General features: G+C 37.8%; 1 protein-coding gene and 1 non-coding gene across 2 annotated transcripts in view; one reads left to right on the forward strand and one right to left on the reverse strand.

Moving 5' to 3' along the window:
- Positions 1-14,956, reverse strand: part of PLEKHG2 (pleckstrin homology and RhoGEF domain containing G2) — a 1,701,404-nt gene that overhangs the window by 1,461,985 nt on the left and 224,463 nt on the right. The gene's annotated exons all lie outside the window — the stretch shown is intronic.
- TRNAC-GCA lies at positions 1,783-1,854 on the forward strand. Its single transcript has one exon. It is a non-coding gene; the product is annotated as a tRNA-Cys (tRNA).

Raw genomic sequence — 14,956 nt, forward strand, 5'->3', positions numbered from 1 at the left:
GTAAGTAGAACATGAGTGACTGAAGTAGTACAGGTAGTTGTACAGGTGTGGCAAGTTGGTTAGTACAACAGTCCCAGTCTGAGTCAATCAGGTACACTTATGGTGTTGTTGTGTGAGCCTTCAGGGGCTTTGTTTTGTGTTTGTCAAAGAAGGAAAGGCTGTGGTTACCAGACATTTGGTTAAAAGGACTAGGAATGTTCATTTGGCAGCGTTGGGTGCGACAGCCATATTGTCACAGGTTAATGATGACACAAAGAATTTTATTAAGGATGTTAAAAGGTTGGTAGAGGGTATGAGCCAGGGAGGCAGATAGAAGGCACCCATTAGGCAAACACATGCTATCCGTATTTCTGGAAGATCTGTATCATTTAGCTAGAATTTATTTTAATTATGTATAGGCAATTTTATCAATCTGCATATATGTGGGCCTTTTCAGGTGAGTGAAATGTTGGGGTTGTTGCGATGGAAGGACGTGAGGACATGAGGATCATGACAATAGGAGTACTAATGTGGTTAAGAAGATCAAAGAACAATCAGGTGGTTATGGGTAGACAAATGGTACTTCTCAAGAGTGTGGAGCATTTTCTTTGCCTGGTTTTCTTTTACAAGTATTCATGATAGAACATTGCTTCATGTACTGGGCAGCCTGATGAGCAGTGGTAACATCACTTGGTACAAACTTGGGTTTGAATGCATATTTCTGGGATGCTAAATGGTGGGATAAGGATCAAGATGAATTCAAGACATTCCTGCAGATATCATTTATACAGATATCATTTATACAGATATCATTTATACAGATATCATTTATACAGATATGACGGAAAGCACAAGGGGTGCGCTATTCCTTACTGTGACTAGAGGCTCCTTCTTGCTACATTGATTTATTTCAACTTTTTAACATTAATCCACCATCAAATCTTCTAAAGGTAAGTCTGAGAAAAATCTTCTCATAGTCTGCATGTATAAATTCCTGACTCCTCCAAAAATGAGTTGAGAACACCATCCTCCCATATTACAACAGTCATTAGTAATGCCATCACTGCAGATAAAATCTGCATAGTATACTACATCTTTTTCTCTGCTCTAAGCAATGCCTCTTTAACAAGAACAATGCCCAATTTTTTCAAAGATCATTGGTCATAATACAGAGCTTGCAAAGCCCACCATCACACTCTTCCAAACACACAAAAATATTTTAATCTTGCTGGCTTTGTCTCCATCCTTTAAAAGTTCAGCAGCTCAGAATTATACATTCTTGACTTGGACTTCATGGTTGAACAGTTCAGTCATATCTTTCAAGTCTTAGTACTAAGCTTAGCCTTTGCCAAGTGAAGGAAAGACAAAGCCTACCCTTGGCTTTATTCATAAATAAGAGCATTACTGACTCAGCAAGATCAGAAACTTCCTGCTCACCTCATTCATTATAATAAAGTACATAGTGTAGTATATATATATATATATATATATATATATATATATATATATATATATATATATATAGAGAGAGAGATCTATGTTGTTAAGTCAAAATTATGGCACATTGAACTGCATAGGGTAATTTTCAAAACAAAGCAAAAAAAAAAAGAAAACCTTGCATTTTTATGTGGGGGGGGGGTTAAACCCCCTACACAACTACTAATTATATATACCAACTCCAAGATCACACTACAGTGGGGAAAATATAAATTACCTGATCCCCACTGTACCACAATCTCCATACAACTGCTTCAACTTTTCTGAAAGTCAATCATGTAGTCACGACCATGTGTGATACAAGATAGGGGTATAGCTCAGTGGTAAAGCATTTGACTGCAGATCAAGAGGTCTCCGGTTCAAATCCGAATGTCCCTTGAGTCTTAGCAATGGTTATTCTGCTCCACAAAGGTGGAGCCACAACAGACCCAGGGAAATATCGCTTTATAAGCCTGACTAGCATGGTCTGCAAGGCTATGGAGCACATCATCATGGAACTCATTAAAAGAGACATTGGAAACCTCCAAACACTGAACCCTACCCAGTTCGGCTTTGTTACAGACAGATCATGCCTCCTAAACCTGCTGGACTTTTTTCAGACTGTTAATACACCAAAAAGAAGGGAAAGGCACACAGTCATTGTTAGGGTAGCTGAAGACTGTATAATCCACAGTAAATCCGATGTATCGTAAAAAATACGAATAAATCCAAGGTCAATAATACGCTCCAAATTGTAGTTTATTGATGAACAAACAATACACAACTTGCGTCGACCTAGGTTTCGTCCGTCTCCACGGACTTCTTCAGAACAGTTACCAAGGCTATAGACGAGGGAAAGGTGGTGCACACAGCCTACCTAGACCTTGCCAAGGCCTTTGACACCATTCCCCATTCTGGTATTATAGACAAGCTCACCAGCCTGAACATAAACCTATGTCACAAGATGGGTTGGCAATTGGCTCATGGACAGAACCCACATGGTGAGAGTTGTGGGAGCTAGGTCTGACTCTAAACCGGTTACAAGTGGCGTTCCCCAGGGCTCAGTCCTAGGACCCCTCCTGTTTGGAATATACTTCTCAGAGGTACAAGCAAGGACAGGAGGACTATGGCTGACCAAGTTCGCAGACGACTGCAAACTGTGGGCTAAAATTTACTCTCTGGCTGACACAGACATCCTCCAAAATGGTCTCACTGAGACAGATACCTGGTGTCAAAATCATGGCCTCAAGCTAAATGCCAAAAAGTGCATAGTCATCCCCTTTGGAAAAAACAAGGTACCCACAAACTACCACATAGGTGGTAGCCCCCTAAATATGGAAATTGTAATAAGAGATTTGGGGACCCAAGTAGATAGTAATCTCTCCTTTGATAATCACTCGTGGCCCACCTAATCACAAAAGGGTTTGCATCTAGATCAAAAGAGGTCATTGTGCCCCTCTACTCAATACTCATCAGACCCATCATGGAGTACAATGCCCCATTTGGGATGCACCTTACAAGACACCTGCAATAGCTGGAAAGACCACAGAAGTACCTCACCAAGAGGATCACTGGCCTCAAACAGATGCCCTATGCAGCTCGACTGAAGAAACTCCAGCTGTACTCAGTTGCATACCACCTACTCAGAGATGATCTCTGCCTGACATACAAGGCCATGTCCAACCCAGAACTGATGGACATACTCCACATAAAGAAAACCTTATCCCCTTGAGCCACACACTCTAAGGATCTGAACCTCACCACAGCAATAAATAGGATGTGCTGGAGGGATAGATTCCTGTCCCAGAGACTTCCCATGCTTTGGAACAAGATTCCAATCTACATTAGGCAGAGCTCCTCGCTAACACTCTTCAAGAGAAACCTTGACGAGTGGATGGGAAACAGAAAGTTTACTGCGGGGATCACTTCAGTGGCTCTGCTGGACAGAGGCACAGGGAACTAATCTAAGGGGGCGGTGAAAGCCAACATATTCTGGCTAGGCTTATAAATGCCTTCAGGCAGTTAGCCTACCTACCTATGTATATATATATATATATATATATATATATATATATATATATATATATATATATATATATATACAGAGAGAGAGAGAGAAAAAAAAAATATATATATATATATATATATAGAGAGAGAGAGAGAGAGGGAGAAAAATTCATATATTTCACTGCTTCCTATCAAGGATTATTTTTACTAACAGTAAATGTCATGCTGTAACAGTTCTAGCCAACCCTGGTAGAGCATTATTTGTTGTCTTAATTCTGCAAAGACACAATAACCACACCCCTTGCCTTTATCGTTTATTTTTTTCTCTTGAAGAGCTGATGCATTTCAATTTCTCTTTCATTAAAGTATTCCAGTTTCCAGTCTGGTACCCTAATAGGGACACCCGATACAAAACACTTCCACTTACAGCACTGAACTGGAGCTCTCTTTCAAGTCTAACATATAGGTTGGTTCAGCATTCCACAGCATCTTTGTTTTCCCTCTCCGATAATGAATTAGTTCTCTACTCACTTAGAGGGTAAAATTACTTTACAAAATGGGAAAACTCCTTGCTTACTCTTCTCACTGAGTGCTTTCCAAAGCTCCTCGTTATAGCCTCTTCTTTTCACTATCTTTCTTAAAGAAGTTACTTCCTTTTGTATTTCTTCCAAGAACATCAAACATGCTCATGACTTTTCAATATACTACGTATTCAATAGCTTTTTTTTAATTGTGGATGAAAAAAATCAAGTTCAAATTATATCATTTTGTTCTATTAAAAAGGAATCAAAATATATGTTTATTTGATTAAAACATTGCACATTTAGTTTGCGATGGGTATTGACCTATTTACTGTTTATTCAATAAATGGAAGCATTTATGTTACTAATTATGACAACGTACTAATTACCTGCAGAGCATCTGTAAATAATACATCGATAAATGTGCAAATAATTTTATGATGATTTTAGCATCAGACTATATCAGGGGTTTTTGGTTTCTGCCTTACAGCTTCAGTATTTGGGTTTTAATATTTTCTTCTGGCAAGTGCCTCTATAGTTTTTTCATGAACTCCCCATTTCTGTATTTATTTGGGGGTATTCTCATTCTCTGGATTTCTCCATCATAACAAAAGCATGGCAGTAAATTGGGTCCAATAAATTGTACATAAGCATTACATTTACCTTTGGCCTTGTAGTCGGGATTGTTGCTGACAAATGGTCAAATACAGACCATTTCAATAACCTGGAGCAGACAAACAAACAAAACGTAAGCATCAGCATTCATGACAGAAACATCTTTAGTATCATCTTTATTCTGAAATTATTCCCTCATCAGCATAAGTGATGCTTCAGTACCTCTTAAAATTTTAGCCTATGTTTTGCTAAAAGTAAATGAGAGATTTACTATTCACGATCATTTCCCACAATGTCAGCAAACACATAATTGTCAACACAAGCTCTAAACTGAAAAAAATTGCATCTCTAAACAAGTGACACACAAAGGGGAAAACGCACACACAAGTCTTCACTTTTGCAGGGACAAGTCCTCCTACACTAAAATAATGGATTACTGCTGATCTCTGCATCTATCTGCTCTGTGATCATACTAAATGAAAGAAAAGTGAAAATTGTAAAAAGAAAACCAAAAATCGCCTTCCTCTTCTTAAAGTGTAAAATGGGAGTTAATATGACCAAGTCATCTCTGACGTTCCGTTAATTCACCATACTTTATCTGATGGTCCTCCTGCTACAATACTCTATGCGTCATTGGAAAAGGACTTGACAAACAGTATGTGTCATATAAATAACCACAGTTTCTCCTTCATGCTCCCTTGGTAAGTTTGGAACAACAACACATGCAGCACTGCCCTTCATGAGCACCACATGGTGATTTCATTTTTTGAAACATTGCATACAGTATGTTGATCCATGTCTTTGCCATATTAAACCTTTTTTATGTTACCTTTCAAGTTTCTTAGCAAGCAGTGATGATATGAATATGTGTTTCTAACCTTTGTTTTTTAATTCTCTTTCCACTGCATATTTCAGCAAGCCTGTTTCTAGCAGAGCCTTTTACTACTGTTTTGAAGGCTTAGTCTTAAAAAAATGCCAGATGAACTACTCTTAATAGGATAACATGTTCATACTTCATAGCAGTGCCAACATTCAAATTCCCAACATTATCATTTTAAGAAGTGTTGTCTTAAGGTTAGCCATTGCATGTATTACATATTATGGTCTCTCCTGATTGTAGAATTTGGACTGGTAAGGCTGATTATCACCCCTTAGCTTTCTAACAATGCACCCCCATAACTTTGTATAATCACAAACATCTTTAATGTGCAGACAGGATATTTGGAAGATGTAAAACTGAATGAAAATACTGACATTATGTTAAACTATGAAAACTGCTACATATTATAATTCATTATATTCCTCATTATATCTTGAGATTCATTATTTCTATTGCTTTTGCAGGTGTCACGCTCTAGTGTTGTTCTAGACAATGTTAGTGTCTCCAGTTGAACCAATAGTGGTTTTGTTCTTTCTTACTTTGCTTGTCTCTGAGCTGTCATTATTTTATTTCATCTCTGCTGCGCTTTCTAAAACTCCATCTCCTTTCTTAACATCTGTCTATTTTCTACTTATCTATGAGTGTGTGCTCACTGAATTCCTCTGCAGTGAGTTCTGATCTCTTCTAGGATTACTAATCCTTCACCTTCTATAAAATGAATACAACTCTAGCTGCTAACCATTTAATATTGAGTGTTTGCATCTTTTCACTCCCTGACTTGGAGTCATGGTCTTGGATTGCTGTCTCCTCAGATGACTCTTTAACATGGATTTTGGCTTACCCTTAACAATTGGGTCAGGGATGTCTCTACAGCAGCATTTGGGGTCTAGTTTGTTTTGTTTCCTGAAACTAGAAGTTGCATTCTCTGCCTGTTTGCACTTTTCACACTTATTCTTTCAAGAAAATTATGTCAAGCAAGAACCTTGAAAGCTGTTGAAATTATAGTTCTTTAAAAACAATGCATGACTTTTATACCTTATAGTGACACACTTGTAGTCTTAGCTGTTACTGTTTTCTCATCCCAAAAATTCTCAGACTAAGGTAAATCTGCTTGCATCTGAATCTGAATTCTTACAGAGGAGTAGTGATTTTTTACCATCCATCTAATACTTTTGTTTAACACACAGGTCAATGTCACAGATACAAGTCACACATTTTTAATTCTACCGCTGCAATCTAATCAGTTAACAGCCTGAGCATGAGCACATAAGTTGTCTTCACAACCTCAGTCCTGCCACACTCATAGTGGATTGGATGGTAACTATTATCCAAGAGTCAACCTTTACATTTAAAACACTGTTCCTACCTCAGTATGAGGAAGGGGTGCAAAATACCTCAGTAACACTAGGAAGGCCTCAATTGGACCTGTTCAGAATAATAACTCCTAATAGTATCTCATTTGGGGAAATACAATTGCAAAATCCTTATAAAGGCAAATAGCCTGTACTGTTAGCTCATAAAGAAAGAAAACTCTCATACATCTGAGTAAAAATGTAAAATATGCATTGAGTATAAAATAGAACAAGTCTCTTTAACACTTATAAGGTAGTATTACACTGGGTGCAAAAGAGACGTTCAAACTGAATGTTTGACACTTAAAAGAATGTAGGCACTCATGCCCCATCTACACCACAGTCTACATCATTTAAAAATTATTTATTTTATGCAATGACATGTCAGAATTCTTTTAAAATAAAATGGCATGCTAATCGTGGTCAATATTTAAATAGTTTATTTTTAGGGGGGCTTGATGAGGAAAAAGGGTTGTTAAATTTTGGAAGCTGGAGTACAATTCCAAAAATCTTGGCCACATTTCTGCAAATACTAATGGGTAAATATGTATGTATACAGAATAATTTTAAGATTGGGGTTTGTTGGGGTTTCATGGAGAATATTCCTTCATCTAGAGTGCAATAACTCTGGTGCTAATACCAGTTTATATTACTTCATCGAGTTCTTGGAAACTCTAAATTCATATGGTCGAGACTATATGATCGAGTGCCTGAAAATTCAAAATAAAAAAAAAATCTACATTTTTGCAGGAAAGCAATCCCCCCTGCATCTCCGATATGGGAGGCTGTGACCTCCACACCCACTGCAAATTATATATATATATATATATATATACATATATATATATGCCAATTATATATAGCAACTCCGAGATCACACTACAATGGGGAAAAGGGTTAATTCCCCGATCCCCACTGTACGGAGATCTACACAGAACAGTGTCAAAGGGGAATTTACACTTTTCCCCACTGTAATGCAATCTTGGAATTGGTATATATAATTTGAAGTGGGGTGTGGGGCTTCACCACCCTGCAAAAATATAGATTTGTGTTTTTTTTTATTTTGAGTTTTCAGAAACTGAGTCATATGGTCTCGACCTTATAAATTTTGACTTTCCAAAAACTCAGTGAAATTATATAAACCTGTTAATACATATAAGTAGTGGGAGTTTAGAGGACACATACCCCCCCCCCCACACACACACACACTGGGTGGTGCAAGAGTGAAGCTCCTATGCAAAGATGCTTTAAAGTGTTTTAATTTTCAATGTTTTGAGTATAATGTATGAATTATTGTTCACACTTTTAATTTCTAACACACATAACTAGTTTACATATTTCACATCATTTACATCATCATCATCTCCTTTCGGCTGTTCCCGTTAGGGGTCGCCACAGCAGATCACCTGTTTCCATTTCTTCCTGTCCTCTGCATCTTGCTCTGTCACACCAACCACCTGCATGTCCTCTCTCACCACATCCATAAACCTTACCTTAGGCCTTCCTCTTTTCCTGTTACCTGGTAGCTTCATCCTTAGCATCTTTTTCCCAATATATTCAGCATCCCTCCTCAGCACATGACCAAACCAATGTAATCGTGCCTCTCTGGCTTTGTCTCCAAACCTTCCAACCTAGGCTTAACTTCTAATATACTTATTCCTAATCCTGTCCACTCTCGTCACACCCAGTGCAAATCTTAACATCTTTAATTCTTCCACATCCAGCTCAAACTCCTGCCTTTTTGTCAATGCCACTGTCTCCAACCCATATAACATAACTGGTCTCACTACCTCTGGTAGACCCTCCCTTTCACTCTTACAGGTACTCGTGTGTCACAAATCACTCCTGACACTCTTCTCCACCCACTCCATCCTACCTGTATTCTCTTCTTCACCTCTCTTCCACACTCACCATTACTCTGAACTATTGACCCCAAGTATTTAAACTCATCCACCTTCGCCACCTCTACTCCTTGCATCCTCACCATTCCTCTATCCTCCCTCTCATTCACACACATATATTCTGTCTTATTCCTGCTGACCTTCATTCCTCTTCTCTCTAGAGCATATCTCCATCTCTCCAGGGTCTCCTCCATCTGTTCCCTACTCTCACTACAGATCGCAATGTCATCTGCAAACATCATAGTCCACGGGGACTCTTGTCTGATCTCATCTGTCAATCTGTCCATCACCATTGCAAATAAGAAAGGGCTCAGAGCTGATCCTTGATGTAACCCCACCTCCACCTTAAATGCATCTGTCACTCCCACTGCAGACCTCACCGCTGTCACACTACCCTCGTACATATCCTGTACCACTCTTACATACTTCTCTGACACTCCTGACTTCCTCATACAATACCACAACTCCTCTCTAGACACCCTGTCATATGCTTTCTCCAAGTCTACAAAAACACAATGCAACTCCTTCTGACATTTTCTGTACTTTTCCATCAACACTCTCAGAGCAAACATCACATCTGTAGTGCTCTTTCCCAGCATGAAACCATACTGCTGATCACTAATCATCACCTCCCTTCTTAACCTTGCTTCCACTACTCTTTCCCACAACTTCATGCTGTGACTGATCAATTTAATCCCTCTGTAGTTACTACAGCTCTGCACATCACCCTTACATATTACACAGTAATTGTTTGGAAAATGCAGTACTTGTTTCTCCTGCAAATTTAAAATAAATTCTATAACAGAGAATAACTTTTGGATCAAGGTAGAGAAAATATTTTATATAAAGCCCAGATATTTATGATTATTTTACCCGTTATGAATGCCAATAAAAGTCAGAACCGTTAAATTAATCAAATCTGTTTAACCCAATAACAATTTGAAGTATGCCTGCTACAAACTACTATGCAGTACAGACATTCAGTTTGAAATCCTACAGTGATACACATCCTCTGATCTGACTAAACTAAATAAATGCAAGAATATAGTATGTGTAATTTAGATTACAGCTGAGTTCCCATTGAATGCAGTATAATCACATATGACCAGCTGTATGGCCAACAGGCAATGAGCCCTGGGTGTACCACATATGGTTCTGAATAGCCTCCTGGCTGAGCTAACAGCTGAAGGAAAATAATGAAGAGACATTGTCCACTCATCTGTCCCACAGGGTTGGAAATGGCTGCGCCAAGGCGGTCTAACCCATAAATGCACCTCCAACAGAGACCAGACAGATAATGGAACCAGCAGCTTACTAATGGGGGGGGGGGGGGGCTACATCATCTATGTAAGAAGGTGAGTTCTGCAAATCAGTCCCATTATATGCCCATCCCATGAGTATATTTTGCATCTTAGGCAGACCTCTCAGCTGTCACTATTTTGGAGGAACATTCCTATTTTTTAGGCCTGATTTAGGATGCCCCTATTTTTGGACACATGTACCTGTTAATAGAGTGATATACCTGTTAATGCAATTTTTTGAATCCCCCTCATCACATTTGCATTTTGAAGCTGTCTAGTACACAGAACACCACACTACATGAACAATACACTAGTGGCAACAATAATTCAAGGAAAGAGGACATATCCTACAACTCCCCATTTGTGAAGCAAAAATAAATGACCTTGTATGGCAGAATTTTGTCCTAGACTTCATTCAAGTTTACAGATTTGTATATTGCCTCTGATAATGTGCTCTTATTTTTTCATCATTTTTTGACACTGTTTTCGAATGTATGTTTCTGAATAGCATCTCACATTCTTACTAGCAGTGGGAAGTTATGTGATATTGGTATTCAGATTTTATACTAATCAGATGTCCAGCTTTTTTGCTGGATGTTCCTATTTTTCAAGGGCCTGTGTTTCTGTTTTCAATGACTGCAGGTTGAGAGGCATGAAGGGAGGGTTAGAGAAGAGAAGAAAATGTTCTAGTCAGCCACAGTATGATAAAACAATCCGTCAGCCACTCCTGTCTGTGGCACAGGGGTAACATGTCTAGGTGAACACAAGCTGTTCTAATGTGGAGTGGAAAGATTTGCTTGGTGAAGTGTCATGCCATAGTGTTGCCTCCACTAAATAACTATCCCAGGGAGGATAGAGTATGAGGCTGCAGACAACAGACCCAGAAGTTAGATAAAAAGTGCCATCCATTGCAGTGAAGAGTGGATTTGATTAAGCTGCTGCATGATTTGTCATGCTTTGTGTTGTGAATGAAAAGCTGTGACATTAATAAACATGGATGTAGAGTTTTCTGCGTTCTTTCCTCATCATTGCTTGGTAGCCATCAGTTTTACCTTTTTCACTCTGTTAACTTGACAACCATCAGAGTTTTCTGCTTAGAGTCCCTAGCATTTCTACAAATAGCTACCCTCTCACGTAATTCATTGGCACATTCTTCAGATGAGTGTTTACTTAAATATATCACCTTACCTTTAGTGCGTGCTGTTAGTTTTCAACTATTGTGTGCAATTGACCCATTGTCGCTGTTGGTTCTCCTAGCCTTAGCTAAGCAGCATCGTTGCAACGGGTTAGGTAGTCTCTCATCACCAGAACTGGGGTCTGCTTATTCCTACCTATCTCAGCTGGCTACTCTAGTACTTGGGTCACATTCAAGACTTTATTACATATGTACAATGCAACAAATGTAGGACCCTTGTTTTCCAGACCTCATAACATATACATAATAGTATGTTGCCAAAGTTCTTATTTAAATTTACCAGTTTCTGAAAATTTTAAATAGTCAAGAACTGGGTTTTGAAATCCCATCTGACAAAGATGATTTTTTTCAGTAATTATACTATGTTTTGACTGTTTCTTTTTATTTGCTCTAAACGTGTTGCTGCTGTTCTCACTAACATTTGTTTTGGCTAATCAGTGTAGGCTATTTACAGAATAACGTAACAAAAACAAAACAATAAAATCACCGACATCCAACACCTACAAACAAAACTACTTGCTTTCTGCTTGATTAACAGATGCCATGCTGTATTGTGGAGGAGGCATAAATGCCAATTAACTTCAACCTTTTGACAGTATGTCTAAAAATTGGGGAGGGTCCAGCAGTACAGCAGTTTCAGGAAAATAAGCAAGTTTCCTCTTCATTTACTCGTACTCCGTTAAAGTAATTTCTATTTTATTTGTAGACATTGCTGCACAATCTGCAAGAAAATTCATTGTACTAGCTGACAACACCACTTAAACACAGGAAGAATAAATATGCATGAAAAATATGGTGGTAACACCCTCCTAAATAAAAACAAGGGCTACTTCAAAACACTATCAATTTCTACATGAAGTAAGCGACATCTCTAGCACATTTTTATAAAAATCAAATGTGATAGCAACAGAAATAAAAGAATCAATACAATAAAGATGACGTTATAAAACAAGTCAATTCAGTAGTATGGAAAATAGCAGTTTTACATACTGAAAGCAGAAGCTGTACTTTACGATCTAACCTCTACTGTACATTATATGTAACATATTTCTTTTGAAAGCAGAAAGTTGGGGAAGAACATTTATTCTTCCTGCATTTCAGGTTAATTTCTAAATTCAGAGTGAAAAAAGACCTTATATGTTAGCAGTCACCTTTCAGTTGTAAATAGACACACACACACACACGCACACACACACACACACACACACACACACACACACACACACACACACACACACACACACACACACACACACACATTCAAACATGCAAGCTAAAGCACAGGAGATAAAACCCAGGGTATTCCCTGTTTCTTCCGGAAACTATAAAATTACCCAGATGTTTTTCACATGATACCATGGAATTTTCACACAGTTTGTTATACTTTCCCCTTCAAGTCTGTCATATTTATAGCCTTGTTTCAGTTTATTCTGACCTCTTCTATCTGATTCAGACAAGCTAAGTTTTTGAAAAATAAATTATTCAGTGGGAAATCACAGAAGACTGTAGATTATGAGCAATGGTGGCATTCAAAACAGCTGGAAAGTCCAGAATAACACATTTACTGGGATAGCAGACAGCTTTTATCAACTCATGCTGTTTATGTGTAACTGAAGGTGAACCGAATAGCAAAGCATGACTCCAGTCAGGAAGACTGTTTTAGTGGTAATAGAGATCTAGTATGCAGACGTGATCATATGTTTTGTATAAACCTAGCTTAACTCTATTGCACTGAAATTGTTTGGCTATCGCTTGCAGACATGGTATTCCTTCAGATGTTTTATATAAATCCAATTAACACCATTCTACTGAAATCGTAAAAGTAAAAATAACGAGTGGAATACATTGTGTTATAGTTCTTGGGTTATGAATGGCAGGAAAGAAAGAGCACAGAACTGCAATCACACACCCACACGCACTGCAGAGGAGGAAACCATAGCAGCCTTCGTTCCACAATGCCCATCACCCAGAGAGATCAGCGTTGCTCAGTAGACATTATTAAAAAGCTGCATATAAAATGTTCATTAGTCCAGTGAAATAAAAATATACAATTTTTAATAAATAAGGAAAAAACAGCAAACATAATATTTCTTCATTAGTATAATTTTACAGAATGTATCATACTCACTAAAAGATCTATATTTTTTTCTCTTCCATAAGATGCCTTTGTTGCTATGTCAAGGAATTCTGTCCACCCACTCCATATGCAAATAATTACAAAAGTCCTGCTAGCATATGTTCGACATTTTGACAACTATCATTCTTAAAGCAGCACTACTTCTTGTGGATAATTTTCAAGTATAATTTCATAATCTTTTCTAGCAAAAGGCTAACAGATATATTGAAAATGATCCAAGACAAGATAACCTTGGGAGTATTTCATATTCTTTACTTAAATTCGCTTTAGAATAGCCAAATTCTAATCTACTCTCACACTGTCTTTTCTCTTCTTGCATCTGTCTGGCTGTTGCTCTACCTTAATAATGTGTTTTTTTCTTCTTTAATGTTTGTTTTATTAAGTGGGTCTATGAATATTTACAATTGCTGAGGCTGCTTTTCTTGTCCAGTTTCTTATTTCTTGACAGCATTTTTCTGCAGTTCATCACATGTATGAGACATCACTCACTGCTCTGTCTGCTTGGACCCCAAAGCACCAGAGATGTGACAAAGAATTGAATGCATGTTTCTCCCTGTAACTTTAACTTACATGCATTTGATATCAAAATCAGAGGCAAGTTGCATATTTGGGTATATTATACAAATTGCATACTGCACATGAGAAAACTGAATTATAACAGAAGAAAACTGCAGGAGTTAAGCATCCCACTTAAAAAGCTGTGCTATGACTTACAAAGACCTTAGTAACCCAGCTTTCAATGTTCCCTATTCTCTAATTGCAGTTCATGTTAAATGTTTGGGAGGGTCAGTTACATTAACAATAAGGAGAGAGGCTAATAACTCTAGGAGAAGGAGGAAAGACATTTTATCTGTGTGTTATTTTAACTAGCCTACTACATATTACGTCCAGTTCTGGTGGTATATAATACAATAAAGAGAATGGCAGACAGGATGTTTTCAAATATTGCCCAAAGGGTTTACACCTAACTTAATCAAAACCATAAAAAGATATGTGGTCACAATTTAAAGAACTTGAAGCACTTGGAAAGTGAGTTGTCATTGTAATTATGCCACTAGGACCTTTCTGAATACAAATCTGTTGGCCAGTTACCTCTAAACAGATGTGATATGCAGGGAGAGTTGCTATCACCTTCTGGAAGTGTTTTCCATATAGACTCACATTACTGTGTCTTGTTACATGGAACTCCTTGAAAAGAATTGTTTGCTGGTTGTACTGACAATCCAGTCAGCAAGTCCAAGAAGTAAATTGCAAAGCATAACTTATGAACCTAATTATAAGGTTGTCAACTTCTGGTCCAGAAAACGCATTCCTGTGTTCTATACTGGAACTGCAGACTAAATTTAAAAACAAAATTCCAGTTTTGGACAACTGGCTTTTTGTATTTATGCAGTAAGTCACACCATAATGAGGCTTTTCAAATAAATATGACCATGAACTTTTCCAGCTCAATTAGTGTACTATTTATGCTTGGAAAAAGAACCGACTCACTTATATGGAAGACCTATTGCATTCTTGTTTGTTTTTCTATTTTTTATGTCAGTGGAGTTTTAGCCATCCAGTCTCAGAAACACTGATTTATTCACTTCAAA

Source organism: Protopterus annectens, chromosome 1.part0, assembly GCF_019279795.1.
Source record: "Protopterus annectens isolate FY-2018-M chromosome 1.part0, PAN1.0, whole genome shotgun sequence".
NCBI lineage: Eukaryota > Metazoa > Chordata > Ceratodontiformes > Protopteridae > Protopterus > Protopterus annectens.